Genomic DNA, 17,180 nt, shown 5'->3' on the forward strand with positions numbered 1-17,180 from the left:
AATAAGTTCCAGCACTAGTCTCTTCTGAACCTTGTCTTCTAGCCTACCACGTGTCTTTTTTAACTTGTCTGACTACATTTTGGAAAGAATTCTATGTTGGGGGAAGTTGTGTTTTCTCATCAGGGGTCTAGAAATAACAATTATACCATACGCTGAAGGGGCCTAATGGTGATCTGAGGGTATAACCTCATATACAAGCTAAATGTGAACAAGGAGAAGATGAAATTATAAGTTAAACTGTTTATCAAAATTAAAAAATGTGCCCAAATCAAATGATCGAATCTAAGCAAGAAAAGAACCCTTTATTCTGGATTAATCCTCAGCACTGCAATTATTATCATCCCACTTTAAGTTTCCCACCTTTTGTGTTTTAAACACAACTTATTATACAAAAATATTATAATTGCCATTTCTTTTCCTTATAAATGTTAACTTATGTGAAATAGATCATAGATCCAAAGTATAGTCTATGTAACTAACATATAGCATTGATAATAATAATAATATTAATAATAATAAGGTGGCCCCGATAGCTATATATATTTTACTGTAGTGTTGTGAATAACCCCCGAGACTAGCACATAGAGAAATCATTTTATTATGCTTGGTCAAACATGGTGCTTCTTTCCACTGTTCCCCAAGCTCATGTTCAAATGCTTCTTCCCATAATGTCATGGGTTCCTGGTCAAATGCTTTTTGTAATGTCCTGCACGCTCTGTCAACCAATGAAAGGCTCAGAGCAGAGCATGCACAAACCACCAATCAATCAACTCAAACCCCAGGAAGGCTATAATAGCCTTTCCTCCTAGAGAACGCCATTGGACTCATGGTGCATGTATCAAACAGGGAATATAACAATATAAAACATATATGTAGTTACATAGATACATATATTTATATAATTCATACCATGAACACATAATACATATCTACAAAATTATGTAATCCACAGATCCATAGAGGTTTATTCTTCTTTGCTTTGCACTGAAATGTAATTTTCAAATTATCTGTGCAAAGGTCATCTTGCTTTCAAATCTCAAAGACTGTAATGTTAGAGTCAGTCTGTTTTATTTTAACAGTTTTCATTATTGGTATTTATTCCCTCTAACTTTCTTGGTGAAGCTAATAATTTTTCATAATATTTATGTATGTACATATATAAATGTACATGTGTATGTAGTGGAAGATGTCTGCCTCTGGGTGTGTGTGTGTGTGTGTGTGTGTGTGTGTGTGTGTGTATACATATGCATGTGTGTTTAGGATGGAACTTATGGCCATATGCTAGATATGATCAATCATTGAACTACATCCCCATCCCACAAAATATTTATAAATTTATTTGTAAGTATTTGTAATGCTTAACATCTTTATTTAATAACATTTAAGTATTTTTACAAATAATAAGTATTTTAATCACATTTCATTACTATAGTATTCCATAGTTTAACCACCCAATTTTATAGGTTTTGCTCTGCAGTATTTCCTATATTTTTAATATTTCACAAGTTTGTTTTTATTCTTATTTCTAAAGCTATAATATAAAGTATCTCCACCAAAGAGCCTCTGTTCCATATCACATATTATATTTTAGGCTTCTGTCTTTGATATTTTCAAAACTTATGAGTTGGGTATGTTTTGTTTTCTTTCAAAAATCCTTTAATGCCTTTTTAAATTTCCAAGAACATGCTTTTTAAGATAATAATATCCTCTAGTTTACAGTCATGTAATAAAGTATGTTTCCTACTGATGCTCCCAGTAGTAAGATAATTCTAAGTCATTTTTATTCTCTGGAATAGATAGTTGTCTTTATTGTAAGATATATTATTAATTCTCACAAACGTGTCTCCTTTAAGATTGGGATTTGGATTTTCTAATACATGTTTAAACAATGTAACTTTGGGGCTGGGAATTTGGCCTAGTGTTAGAGTTCTTGCTACGTAGTTTTGCATATTTTACAATTTCTATCTTCTGAAATCTTTCTTTTCCATTTTTGAGCAAGCAAATCTTAATGATTATCAGCCTCATTGTGACACCTAAACACTTCAGACATCCTTCTTTGATTCTAATAACTTTTGGGGCTTGACTCCTCTCTGTCAAACATCCAGACTGAAAAATTGCTCTTTCATATTTTTTGGTAGTAAAGTAGTAGTAGTAATATTAGTATTATCATTGTTGCTGTTATTAACCATTTTCTTTTATCTTGGGCTTGAATTCAGCACTTGGGTACCTCTGAGCTTGTTTGCTCAAGGCTAGCAGTATAACATTTTGAGTCACAGTGCCCTTCCAGTTTTCTAGTGATTACAGTCCCGCACAAGCCAGCTTTGAAACACTATCCTAGGATATCAGCCTCCTGAGCAGCTGGGATTATAGATGTGACCCAACAGCACACAGCTTATGTTTTATGTACATTCCCTGACAAACACATACATGCGATGCACACAGAGTCTTTTTCTGGATAATTTACATTGTTTACTTACTATTATAATTTTTTAAGTTTTATTTTTATTTGTTTTTTTATGGGTCATAGGGCTTGAACTCAGTCTGGGAACTGTCCCTGAGCTCTTCAGCTCAAGACTACTGGCCTACCCTTGAGCTAAGCCCCATTTCCCATTTTCTAGAGGTTAATTGAAGATCAGAGTCTCAGGTCCTTTTTTTACAGGCTTGCTTTGAACCTTGATCCTCAGATCTCAGCATCCTGAGTAGCTAGGATTTCAGGTGGTGAGCCACCACGTCTGGCGGCACTATTACTTTTGATGTTTAAGCCATATCTATATCTCTACACAGTATTCTCATTTTAATAACTATTGTACTATTGTCTCCTATTCTCTTTCTTTAAATGGAGTATATTTCCAATCATGAGAATTGAAATAAACAAATAAACTTTGCGTGTTCTCCATCTCCCCAGATATGCAATTTGAGCTGCCAGAATTCTATTTCCAGTTAGTATCCACAAGCAAGTAGGGTAGCTATTATACTTTCAAGAAGACTTAATTTTCTGAATATTTGGTTCTTCACCTGTTTTCAGAATGCTTTATATTTGTTTGGGGTTTGTTTGTTTTGACATTAGTCTTTCATCACACTTTCCAGTTTCTGAAGTCACTCATAGCTAGAGGCAGATTGCAATACTCAGAAGACCTCATAAAGCATTGCAAAATAGTGAAAAAGTATTTCTTGTGCTTTGGCAAGTTCTTTACATGGGCTCTGCACCTGTTTCTTCCAATGTAAATCAAAATGAACACCAACAGCATTCATTGTTATTCAAAATTTTGCAGTTGGTTGATATTCTATCATGTTAATTAATGCATTTAAAAATATATAATCTATAGTAAACCAAGACTCATTCTGTAGGAAAAAAAACTGGGAATGTCTGCTTAAGATGTCTCAGAGCCATGGCTGTAGTGCACAGTGAATTTGTGTAAGGACAACTTATCACCCAATATACCATGAACTTAACTGTCCATGAACATCACTTAATCTAACTATCTGCAAGTCAATATATTTTTAAACATTGTAGTCTCTATCAAGAAATTCCAGCCATAATTGTGGCAAGAATCTTCTCTTAAGAGGTAATAACATTCTGACCTAATACAGCCCATCTATGGATTTATTTTAACACTGAGTGACTTCTTGGACAATAAACCACTTATATCTAGTTTATCTTTAGAAATATTAAATTACAATGATTAAAATTTTGAGTTCCAAGTAGAGAAACTGTTTCTAATTCCATTTAGTGTAATAAATCCATTACTTAAAAGATATTGTTGCTTGTGAGATTTACATGACAGAAAGATACATTTGTTTAGTTAGAAAAAAAATGGAAATCCTGAAGACTCAAGAAGAAGACCGAAAATATTTGGCTTTGTTTTTTTTTTGCCAGTCCTGGACCTTGAAGTCAGGGCCTGGGCACTATGCCTGGATGTATTTTGCTCAAGGCTAGTGCTCTGTCACTTGACCCACAAGAGCCACTTCCAGCTTTTTTTGTGTATGTGGTATCGAGGCATCGAACCCAGGGTTTCATATATGCTAGGTGAACACTATACCACTAGGCTACACTTCGAGCCCGATATTCAGCTTAGTTATTATCTAGGTGATATGCTGCCAAAGTGGAATGGCATGGCCTCAGAATGCTCTCATTCTGAGTCTTCATCAACACTCATCTTATTCAGGTTTCAACATCTCATGAACATTATCTTTCTTGGATTTTCCTTTGCTGTGAAGAGAGGAGTTCTAAACCACCTGACTTCTAGACCTTCAGGTTGCCAGAGAATGCCTGCCTCCCAAGAAAGGTTTATCTTAGCGTTTCATGACAAAGAAATACATTATATATTTCTTCAGTGACTAGAAGCAACTATATAAAAAAGGTCTAAAAAGGTGTGGATGAATCTTACAAAGAAATCTCTAGAAAAACTTCATCATGAAATAAAGGTTATCAAATGGATCCAATGCTGAAACTATATATGCGCCTGGAGAATTGTCTTGGGAATCTCTGGGTTGGAGATTAAATGAGAAATAAAAATATGAATGCAGGCCAAGATGTGTATATATGATGTTATAGTCCTATTCCTACACTCAGGCATCTGAAGTAGAAGGGGAAATTTGTAGTATATGTATCCAGTTGTTAATTGTCTCATTTATTTCTTTTCTTTTTATTCCAATTATTCAATCTGAGAATTCTGTCAAGAAAACAAAATATTATACTTGGGGAGTTTGAGGGAGCCAGCATGAAAGGTTTATGCTGCAAAATGGATAAAATATGAAATAAGGTTCTCTTTGATTGTGTGTTGTGTGTCGGGGGCATACAGATATTCAATTTTTGTAATGATTCTAAAAGAATCTCAGTTAATGAGAGAAACAGATGCATAAATAAACATAGTAATTACAGTGCTGGGTGGTAAATATAATAATAGGAATGCAGATGATGGTAATAGCAAGGTGATTTAATAGACTACAATGAACATTAGAGCAAGTACTTGGCAATTATTAAGTACACCGGATGAAAAATGGTTATAACATTTTCTAATTTGTCAGGTCAAAAAATTTGCTGGTTCTAATTTTCCTTTCCTAGCACATTGTTGCTTTATTGAAAAGACTTTCTGGCTTCATTCCCAACATTATAAAACACTTCACCGATAAATAGCTTTTAGTCAACAACTTGGGATGGCTCGAAGTTACCCTGGGACAACGTATTATATTCAGCAATTACATTTGAGACTTGGCATTTGTATTTGTGCTGAATGGAAAATGGGCCAATGAAAGTATTGAGATAAATAGCATACTGTAATATATGATTTGTATTATTTACATTATCAACCACAGAGATAAAGCCCTAATTACTATTTAGTCTCCCTCTAAAATCAGGAATAAGACAAGGATGCCCACTCTCTCCACTCCTCTTTAACATAGTACTAGAATTCCTAGCCAGTGCAATAAGGCAAGAAGCAAGCATAAAGAGGATCCAAATAGGGAATGAGGAAGTAAAACATTTCCTATTTGTAGATGACATGATCCTGTATTTAAAGAATCCTATAGACTCTACTCCCAAGCTCCCTGAAGCAATTCAAAACTTTGGAAGGGTAGCAGGCTATAAAATTAACCCTCAAAAATCAACTGCCTTCCTTTACACCAACAATGAGAGGAAAGAGGCAATAATCAGGAAAGGAACTCCTTTCCCAATAGCCTCAAAGAAAATAAAGTACCTAGGAATTAGCTTAACTAAGAACATAAAGGACCTTTTTGATGAAAACATTAAAACCCTGAAAAAGGAAATTAAAGCAGAACTAAGGAAATGGAAAAACCTCCCATGCTCCTGGATTGGAAGAATCAACATTGTGAAAATGACAGTCTTGCCAAGGGCTATCTACAAATTCAATGCAATACCCATCAATATCCCAATGGCATTCTTTAAAGAAATAGAAGAGGCAATTCAAAATTTCATATGGGATAATAAAAGACCCCGTATAGCAAAAACACTTCTTAGCAGAAAGAACAGCACTGGAGGAATTTCAATTCCAAACTTTAGACTCTATTACAGGGCTATAATTCTCAAAACAGCTTGGTACTGGCACAAGAACAGGCCTGAAGACCAATGGAATAGAACTGAAGACCCAGATATTAAACCACAGACCTATGGCCACCTAATCTTTGACAAGGGAGCCAAAAAATAGAATGGAAGAAAGACAGCCTCTTCAACAAGTGGTGCTGGCAGAACTGGTTAAGCACATGCAGAAAACTAAAATCAGATCCTTCTTTGTCACCCTGCACTAGAATTAACTCCAAATGGATCAAAGACCTGGAGGTAAAAGCCGACACTCTGAAAACTTTACAGGAAGGAATAGGAGATACACTAGGCCTCCTTGGCACAGGTTGAAACTTTCTTAATAAGGACCAAGAATCACAACAAATCAGAGAAAGGCTGGATAAGTGGTACTGCATCAAACTGCAGAGCTTTTGTATGTCAAAGGACATAGCTAGTAAATTAATTAGGAAGCCTACAGAGTGGGAGAAGATCTTCACCAACCATACAACAGACAAAGGCCTCATATCTAACATATATCAACAGCTCAAAAAATTGAATCACTCCAAAAGTAATCTCCAAAGTAACAACCATCCCATTAAAAAATGGGCCAAAGAGTTAAAGAGAGTCTTCTCTGAAGAAGAAACAAAAATGGCCTAAAGACACATGAAGAAATGTTCAACATCTCTGGTCATAAAAGAAATGCAAATCAAAACAACTCTAAGATTCCACCTCACTCCAGCTAGAATGGCCAGGATCAGGAAAACGAATGACAACAGATGCTGGAGGGGATGTGGCCAGGAGGGATCACTACTACACTGTTGGTGGGAGTGCAAACTCATTCAACCACTATGGAAAGCAGTGTGGCATTGCCTCAAAAGGCTAAACATAGAACTCCCCTATGACCCACCAATACCACTACTAGGCATTTACCGAACCATCAAGAATCTAGGGCATACTAAATCCACTAGCACAACAATGTTCATTGCAGCATTATTCACCATAGCAAAGATATGGAACCAACCTAGATGTCCCTCAGTTGATGAGTGGATCAACAAGTTGTGGTATTTGCAAACAATGGAATTCTATGCTGCTGTCAGAAAAAATGACATCGCCCCCTTTGTTAGGAAATGGAAAGACTTAGAAAAAATCATATTAAGTGAAGTAAGCCAGACTCAAAGGAACTTAGGCTCAATGGTTTCCCTCATTTTTCATAATCAGTACAAACCTTGGGCTCTACTAGTAGAGATCTGCAATAGAGTAAAACCTTGATACATAAGGCCATATAGTATGAAGGTAATTGGAAGGACCTCCAGGATATTGAAACAAAAGCCATATAACGAATGATTGTTGTCCTTAACCTACTACGTTATCTGTCATCTCCTTTGCTGTCCCTTGGGTATCCCATATTGTTACAGTATCTCACTTTGTTATCTGATATATTGAATTTATTTGTATTTGGTTATTTGAAATTTGATAGGGAAGGGGGGAAAACCAAGACGGGGGGTGGGTGGTGGGTGGGAGGGAGGGTAATAGGTACCAAGACATGTGAAAGGGTATCAATGTATGTGAATTAATGCACCTTCTATCTGGCAAATATCATGTAACCCTTTTATTAATTACAATAAAAATATTAAAAAAACAATTACATTTGAGACTTGGCATTTGTATTTGTGCTGAATGGAAAATGGGCCAATGAAAGTATTCAGATAAATAGCATACTGTATTATATGATTTGTATTATTTACATTATCAGCCACAGAGATAAAGCCCTAATCACTATTTAGTCTCAATTGACTAACCTTATTTACAAATGCATCAATTTGTTTATTCAATAGATTCTCCTTCATGTCAAGTCTATAGTAAGCACTATATCACACAGAAGAATACAACATTGACCAGGCTTTGAATTCTGAAGAGCATCATTGCAAAATTAGGCTACAAAGTGTGATATTAATGATTGATTTCAAGAATATATGTATAGGACACTAGTTCTGACTGCTAGACCATAGAAGCTCATAGTTTATTTGTTATTGTCAGTACTCAAGGAAGAACATATGATATTTTAAGGGAATCTAGAAAAAGAAACTGTTAAAAATTCAAGATAAGGACTGCAATACTGCAGTCCATAGTGCATAGTTCCATAGTGGTTGAACGAGTTTGCACTCCCACCAACAGTGTAGTAGTGATCCCTCCTGGCCACATCCCCTCCAGCAGCTGTGGTTATTCGTTTTCCTGATCCTGGCCATTCTAACTGGAGTGAGGTGGAATCTTAGAGTTGTTTTGATTTGCATTTCTTTTATGACCAGAGATGTTGAGCATTTCTTCATGTGTCTATAGGCCATTTTTGTTTCTTCTTCAGAGAAGGCTCTCTTGAAGTCTTTGGCCATCTTTTAATGGGATGGTTGTTACTTTGGAGATTAGTTTTGGAGTGATTCAATTTTTTGAGCTGTTGATATATGTTAGATATGAGGCCTTTGTCTGTTGTATGGTTGGTGAAGATCTTCTCCCACTCTGTAGGCTTCCTAATTAGTATACTAGCTATGTCCTTTGCCATACAAAAGCTCTGCAGTTTGATGCAGTATCACTTATCCAGCCTTTCTCTGATTTGTTGTGATTCTTGGTCCTTATTAAGAAAGTTTCGACCTGTGCCAAAGAGGCTTAGTGTATCTCCTATTCCTTCTTGTAAAGTTTTCAGAGTGTCAGCTTTTTCCTCCAGGTCTTTGATCCATTTGGAGTTAATTCTGGTACAGGGTGACAAAGAAGGATCTAAATTTAGTTTTCTGCATGTGCTTAACCAGTTCGGCCATCACCACTTGTTGAAGAGGCTGTCTTTCTTCCATTCTATTTTTTGGCTCCCTTGTCAAAGATTAGGTGGCCATAGGTCTGTGGTTTAATATCTGGGTCTTCAGTTCTATTCCATTGGTCTTCAGGCCTGTTCTTGTGCCAGTACCAAGCTGTTTTGAGAATTATAGCCCTGTAATACAGTCTAAAGTTTGGTATTGAAATTCTTCCTGCGCTGTTCTTTCTTCTAAACATAGAGCTCCCCTATACCCAGTAATTCCACTACTTGGCATTTACCCAAGCATCCAGAAACAAAGACATACTAAATCCACCAGCACAACAATGTTCATTGCAGCACTATTTACCATAGCAAAGATATGGAACCAACCTAGATGTCCCTCAGTTGATGAGTGGATCAACAAGATATGGTATTTGTACACAATGGAATTCTATGCTGCTGTCAAAAAGAATGACATTGCCCCATTTGTTAGGAAATGGAAAGACTTAGAAAAGATCATATTAAGTGAAGTAAGCCAGACTCAAAGGAACTTAGGCTCAATGGTTTCCCTCATTTGTCTTAATCAGTAGAAACCTTGGGCTCTCCTAGCAGAGATTTGCAATAGAGCAAAACCTTGATACAAAAGGCCACATAATAGGATGCTAAATGAAAGGATCTCTAGGATATAGTAACATAAACCATATAATGAATGGTAGTTGTTCTTAAGGTACTATGTTATCTCTCATCTCTTTTGCTGTCCCTTGGTTATCTCATATTATTACAATATCTCACATTGTTACCTGATATATCAGATATATTTGTATTTGGTTATTTGAAATTGGATAGGGAATGGGGGAAAACAAGATGAGGGCTGGGGGTGGGGGGAGGGAAATGGGGACCAAGACATGTGAAAGGGTATCAATGTATGGGAATTAATGCACCATCTATCTGGCAAATAGCATGTAACCCTTCTATTAATTACAATAAAAATATATGAAAAAGATAAGGACTGCAGAGAATGAACTTGATATGTGCTTTTCTGCTTAAAATAATCTATTGGATTAGTTGTAGAAAATTTCTACAATAAGGAGACCAAAATAACCAAACACAAGAAAACAAGACCCAATTATTTAATCTTGAAAATTATCCTTGGGTGCATATATGTAGATATATACATGCATACATATATACATTCATACTATATTTATATTTGTATATAATGGAAATATATATTCATATAACTCTACTAAATCTTGGTAAGTACAAACAATGTGTCTGTAGTATGAGCCACTTCTGTATTCTCTTAGCTCAGTAAAGCAACAAATATTCTGAGCAAGAACAAGATCACAGCAGATGGTAGTACTGGCCTGATATTTCCAAGTAGGAAGCAAATGCCTGGAATTTCTTATCCCCAACTTTAACTTGGAAATGAAGTTTCAGATCAATGGTACTAAGATCCCCAGGCTCTTTTTATAATTGAGATGGTAGTAATACTTTAATTTGTATACAAATCCAATAGATTATTTTTACCAAAATCTGTTTTCTCCTTTGTAGAAATTAACAAATTAATTCACAAAGTTATTTGCAAATAATGGCTGTGAAATAGATAAAAACAATTCAGAAAAAAAAACAAATTTAGAAGATGCAGTCTTTATTTCATAACTGTCATAATGCTACAGAAAAAATGGTGTTTTGCTGGTTTAAGTATGGGTATGGTATCAAAGGAACAGACTTGAAAGCCTAAAGATAAATTCATACATCTATAGTTAATTGCTTTTTCTTAAGAGGACTAAGAGCATCTGATACTGATAGTGATAATCTTTTAAACAAATGCTTCTATCACAAATGGATAGCAGTATGAAAGACAATTACGTTGGACCTCTTCTTTGAACCATATGCAGTAACAAATTAAATTATATTAGAAAGTTAACCATAAAATCTAAAACAACTAAAGTGTTTGGATATATTATATTCATAAGATTGGATTGGATTAAAAATCCAATAAAAATAAAAATTGCAAAAACTTAAGAAAACATAGATATATTGGACTACCTTTGAATCAAAATGTTTATACTGTAAACCACCATCAAGAATGTGAGAAGGCAAGAAAGGAGAAGCAATACATGCAAAAAGTAGCTACAAAGCATCTACAAAAGTTGCTACCCAGAATGTATAAAACTTCTTTTAACCTGTTCTATGGAAATTTGATAGCTGTATACATTGTGAGAGGTTCAATGGGAATCTTTATGAGAAAGCCTGGGATTGTGTGCAGACAGGTATCTCTCAAAAACGTGAAGCCTACAATGCATTTAATACTGTTGGGAAACCGAGCCACAGGGGAGTACAGAGAAAAAGAACAGGAAAAAAAAGTATCAGCAAAACAGATCAATTCTAATGGAGAGCTGTAGAGGGAGGCCATAGAGACCTGAGGAGAGTAGGGAGACATGACGTAGGGCCCAATGGCAGAGGGGTCTAAAGTAGGGTCATGCTTAGAGGACATGGTTACAGGGAGTTCAAGAGTTCCACGTCTCTGGAGTTCCTGTTACAGGTCTGGCAGCCAAGTCTCCAGTCAATCTGCTTCTAGGCATTCAGGCACATATCACCTGGGGAGGGGTAGAGAAATCAAATTTCTCTGTTAGGAGTTTTGGGGAAGTCCCCATGATCTACTAGGTTCCTAAGACGATATCAGTTAGACCCACTATCCATATTTCAAATCTAATTGTGAGATTAGTATTATAAATTAGGAAATTAAGGAGTCATTTTTTTTCAAAGCAGAGATAGAAAATCCTCTAAGCACATGAAAAAAATATTCAACATTAACTTGTCAGGGAGTGTAAATTAATAAAATAATAATCCACTCCTTTCCTACAGTAGAGTGACTATTACAAAAGATAGACTTAAGTGTTGGTGAGATGAAAATATTCTCTATAGACTTTCAGATCTACAAACATAACCATAATTAATGATAAGAAAATACATGAGCAGTTCCTCTAATGCTAGTCCTTGAATTATCATATGATCCCAAGATTCTGAGATGTATGAAAATAATTATCACAGAAAGATCCACAAAAAGAAAAACACAGAAAAATATGGCTGATCACAGAAGCATTATTTGACAAAAATAAAAACAAAACAACTCTTCATTTGCTAATGAGTACACAACTAAAATATTGTATAATCATAAAATATAATACTTTGGGACAAGGAGTAACAAAGTCCTGATTCATGTGACAACGCAAATAGACTTGAAACCATCATTCTTACTAAAGAAAGTCATTTGTGTAAGAAAACATATTGTACAATCCCACTAATATGAGACAAGAGTAGCCAAATTTTCAGAGGAAAAAAAACAAATAAGTAGTTATCTGAAGAACATCATATGAGAAAATTGTAAAGGAAAGAGACTGCTAATCCGTAATGGTAATTTTGTTGTTGTTGTCATGAAAGCATCCCAAACTTAGATTATTATGATGCTTTCCACTAATTTTTGTTTGAAAAGTGAGAAGAAATTTCTCTATTATACTTTATGCTGAGCACAGTTATGATCTGAATATGAAATGCCCCTCATAGGCCCATGTGCTGAAAATCTGGAATTTAGCTAATGATGCTATTTGGGGAGGCTCTGAAGATTTTGAGTTAGAGTTAGTGAGTTACCCACTTGGCACATCAGGACTTCTGGCAATACCCTTAGTGTGCCAAAACTGTGTGTGGTACCTCTGGTGCTCAGCCTTGCCTTTAACAATATCAGGCATGACAGAACACATTTTGGATATTGTTCTTCCAGTAGTGTCTGGATATCTACACTTCTTGTGATCCCATGGACACTAGGACCTGTGACACAGTTTGAGCTGCCACATAAGAGCTGTTTTTAGACCTCAAAGCCAGAAGAATACTCTCACCTTCCAACTCTACCACATTTAGGTAATATTTAATGGTGTTCTGATAGTTTAGGCTTTGAAGCAATAAACTCTTTGTACATTTAGCACTATCTCTCATTGCACATATGTCTCTAAACCTGAGCAGCCCAACGGACAGCTGTAACACTGCTGAATTTGAAACATGGGCCTCCTAAAGTTGTATGTGTGCACGAGTTCAAAGAATAAGTCTATGATTATTTATCTCTCCTTAGTACCCATATGTTTCTATAGCTGGCACGTAGGAATTGGTTTTTTCCACAACCAGTATAGTAGACATTCCAGTAGCTATACTACAATAGATATGGTTTCAGTTTGTTAGTTGAAAATTAAGTCCCCCTAAATAGAGCCAGGCCTCACTCCCCTCCTGGCAACACGTGAAGTATAATTATTAAAATCTGCTTCAATGGCATGGGCTTCTGTAGATATTTTCTGTAGTCTATTCTATAGATACTTAAGGACAGGAACAATGCATGATTCATTTTTTTTTTTTACCAGTCATGGGACTTGAACTCAGGGCCTGAGTACTGTCTTTGGACACTTTATGCTCAAAACTATCACTCTACCACTGGAGGCACAGCTCCACTTCTGACTTTTTCTGAGTATGTGGTACTGAGGAATCAAACCCAGGGTTTCATGCAGGGTAGGCAACACAATACCACTAGGCTATGCTCACGGCACCTTGATTTTGCTTTTAACCCAACAACTATCCAGGTGTTACGCACTGAGCAAATGCTCAGTGTCTGATAAGAATCTAGTGGTAGTCATTGTGTGTTTGCTGAATCATACTGGAATTTACATGTTTCCCTGCCACCATAATTTATAAAGCTCCTTCAACTGAAGGTACCTTAATTTGTCACAATGATCCCATAACATTTTAGATTCTCATGAAAAAGGATTGATTTGAAATTTGAGGTAGTTGACTTGAAAATCTGTAAAAAGCATGTACAAATAACAATTGACCATTAATAGAATATAATGTAAGTCCTCTAAGCCATTGTTGAAGGCTCCCAAGACTGAATATTAAAGAGATTCTTGTTACTTTTCTGTTTATTTTTATTTTTATTTTACTGGAACTGAGAGTCTAGGTAAAAATCCCTTAACTGTTTGTATAAGGCTAAAATACGATTTATGCCACAGCTCCATTTCTGGATTTTTGATGGTTAACTGAAGAAAAGAATTTCACGGACTTTCCTGCTCAGATTGGCTTTGAATTTTGATCCACACATCCCAACATCCTAAGCAGCTACGATGACAGATGTAAACCACCATTGGCATCAAACTTGGAAAAATATATTTAAGGATTCTGAGAGTAGACCTACCTTTAGACATAGCTGGAATGAAATAGATGCATTTCATTTAGAGTACAAGATAAAACTGTTGTTTGATATTCAATCCTCTGTGAGGAAAAAGCCTATTTTGCTTTTCTGAGTTCCAGTAATTGTCTTGTTTGTAGTCCCTTGCTGCACACTTTTGCCTCCTGCCAAGTGATTGTCAGACATGGTTTCAATGTTAAGGAGGGAGAGGTTCCCAGAGAGCATAAGACATATATTGAAATCAAATACTCTTCAAAAACTATTGTTTTCCAATTTCCACTAAATCATCCTACTGGTGACCTTTCCTGCTCAGTGGATTTCAAATCACTTAGCCAAAAAATAACTAAAATAAAAAGCCATTACTCATCTTTGCTTGGCACACCTGAAGGGTAAAGTTAGATTTGCTTTTGTGTGTTATTTATATTGATGACGCATCTTTTAAAACTGTTTATTTTTCCTTAGGTCACCTGCCCTCACTTTGATTTTTTTGTACATAATATAGCAATTGGATTGAGTAGCAGCCTATTGCTTCCTCTGAAGTTCAAGGTCAAAATCAGTTGGAAAACAATGTGCAGAGGACAATGCTCAGTCTCAATATAAAATCTGTCCCCCAAAGTTCAAGATTTGAAAATATTTTTCAAAACTCCACTCTGCTGATTATCCCCTGTGGAACCTTAGAAAAGTTACTCAACTTCTCCGTAAAAGGATTTTCTTACTTTAAAAATGCATCGTGAGGGAGGAAGATGGCACCGAGACAATAGGGACACTGCCTAGCTCTCTCCCAGAAAAAGAGAGAACCAGGGAATCCCACGAGCCAACTACCTTAAGAAATCGACCACAACAAACTCAAGAAGCAATGGAGAAGGACTAAAACCGGAAAATAAATCCAGATAAAGCTGACATCCAACTTTCTCAAAGAATTCAAAACACGAGGACCCTTCCCCCACCCCTCGCCACCGGCTTCAAGCCTGGAAAGCCTTGGCGGAGGGCGTCGGGCCGGGAAGCCCTGACTGCTGCAGAAACCAGCATAGGACCAGGCCAGCAAGCAGCAGAAGCCAGACACAGGAACCAGTGCAGACCAGACCAGCAAGCAGGGGAACCCAGATGTGGACCACAGGCAGCAGCTGAGATCCTAGGGGAGCACCGCGGAGCGGGGAGCATCTCACAGCCAAATGCAGAGGAGTGAGTAGCCCAGCAGGTAGTCCAGTGGGTAGCAGAGTGGGTCCCCAAACCCATAGGGAAAGCAGAGCTGGTGGCGAGCTATAGAACTTAACTCAACCCCTCCACTCTGCCCGAGAAAGACTGGCAAGTGCAGGGGGGCAAGGAATTTAGAATACTGTCCCTTCCCTCAACAGTCCCCTCCCCCAGGCCATTGACTGACAGGCTGGCAGGCGCTAAGACCCAGCACCCCACCAAGGGAGGCAGAGGTGTCCCAGTCCCCACTTTCCCAACAGCCTCCTCCCCCAGGCCTCTGACTGGAGACTGACAGGCAGGTGGGCACTAAGACCCAGCACCCCACCAAAGTGGGCAGAGGTGTCCCAGCTCACCAGCCCAACAGGTTCCTTTCCCAGGGCATGGGATCTGGACAGTGGGGGCTCTGAGACCCTGCCTTCCAAGAGTGGGTGGGGTGTGCAGGAGTCTAGGAGCCAGCACCTGTCCCACTCAAATCTTGAGCCGGGCACCCTCCAGCTGGTAATCCCCAGCAAGACAGCACCAAGGGGTCCCACACAGTCACAGACTACTGGCCAAAGCATCAGAAACACAGCAGGGAACTGAAGGGCAGACCAGTAGCCAAGCTCTCCTTCTGAGAATCAGAAAGGGGTGGCTCCGCCCTTGGAGCCCACATCCTCGGCTGGGACCCGCCCCTGGGAACAGAGCAGACACCAGCTGGTCTAGCTGAGAGCCCCTGGAAACTCCCAAACTCCAGACCGTTGGCCGGGGGCCACCCCTGGAAGCAGCGCAAGAAAACCAACCATCCACCCAGCTCATTGAGACTGAAGCATGCAGACCCATCCCATGGCCCACTGTGAGGCCACTGGTTGTGCTGAGAGCTACTTGTGCAGCAGCACACAGCCTCTGGGAACAGGCCGAACACCTGCAAAGACTGCAAACTCTGACCTAGTCAGCAGAGGAAACAATTTGGCTGAGAACCATAGGTATACACAGATACCCAGAACCACCGGTCCCAATCCAAATAAAGACCGCCACCTATCAATCACAGAGTGAACTACAACAACAGTTCTCGATGCCTAAGAGAGCGAAAAGACGATTTACGACATACATAAATAATCAAAGTCCCACGCAAAGCCCAAAAGGAAACAAGAGGGAAGGGACAAGAGAGATGTCATCATCCCAAGAAATGACACCTCAAGACACAAAATATGACTCAAATCAAGGAGATGATTTTGGAAATGACTAATGAAATTAAGGCTGAATTCCAAAAACACAGGCAAGAAATTTTCAAGGAACTCTTAGAATTCAAAAGAGAAGTGTTTGAAAAAAAGTTCAATACCCTCTCAGCAGGCATGATCAGCTCAGTGTCCACACTTCAAGCAAAAATGGAGGCATTAAGAAGCAGATTGACTGAGATGGAGAATAGAACATCAGGAACAGAAGATAAATCACAAGAGCTGGAACAGGGAATCACCACCTTGGAAAGATTAGTCAGAATCCACCAGAGAGAACTCCAGGACCTGGCAGATGCAGTAAAGAAGTCTAATCTTCATATAATAGGGATTGATGAGGGCACCGAATTTCAGGACAAAGGAATGCAACCCTTATTCACCAAAATCATAGCAGAGAACTTCCCCAACCTCTAAAGGGAAAATACTCACATTATTGAAGTTTTCAGGACTCCAAACAGGCAAGATACTAGAAGGAACTCATCTAGACATAGCATAGTAAAGACACTAGACCTGAATACCAAGGAATTGATCTTAAATGCTGCAAAAACAAAGAAAGAGCTATACTACAATGGGAAAAAATTTGAATTGCAGCAGATCTCTCCATGCAAACCCTAAATGCAAGAAAAGCTTGGAAAAACATCATCGATATCCTGAAGACCAACACTGCCAACCCAGACTGATATATCCAGCAAAACTAGCATTTACAAGAATATTTCACTTCATAGAGAAGCTTTATGAATACGTGCACAC

Source organism: Megascapheus bottae, chromosome 12 (genome assembly GCF_031878675.1).
Source record: "Megascapheus bottae isolate mThoBot1 chromosome 12, mThoBot2.hap1, whole genome shotgun sequence".
Taxonomy (NCBI): Eukaryota; Metazoa; Chordata; class Mammalia; order Rodentia; family Geomyidae; genus Megascapheus; species Megascapheus bottae.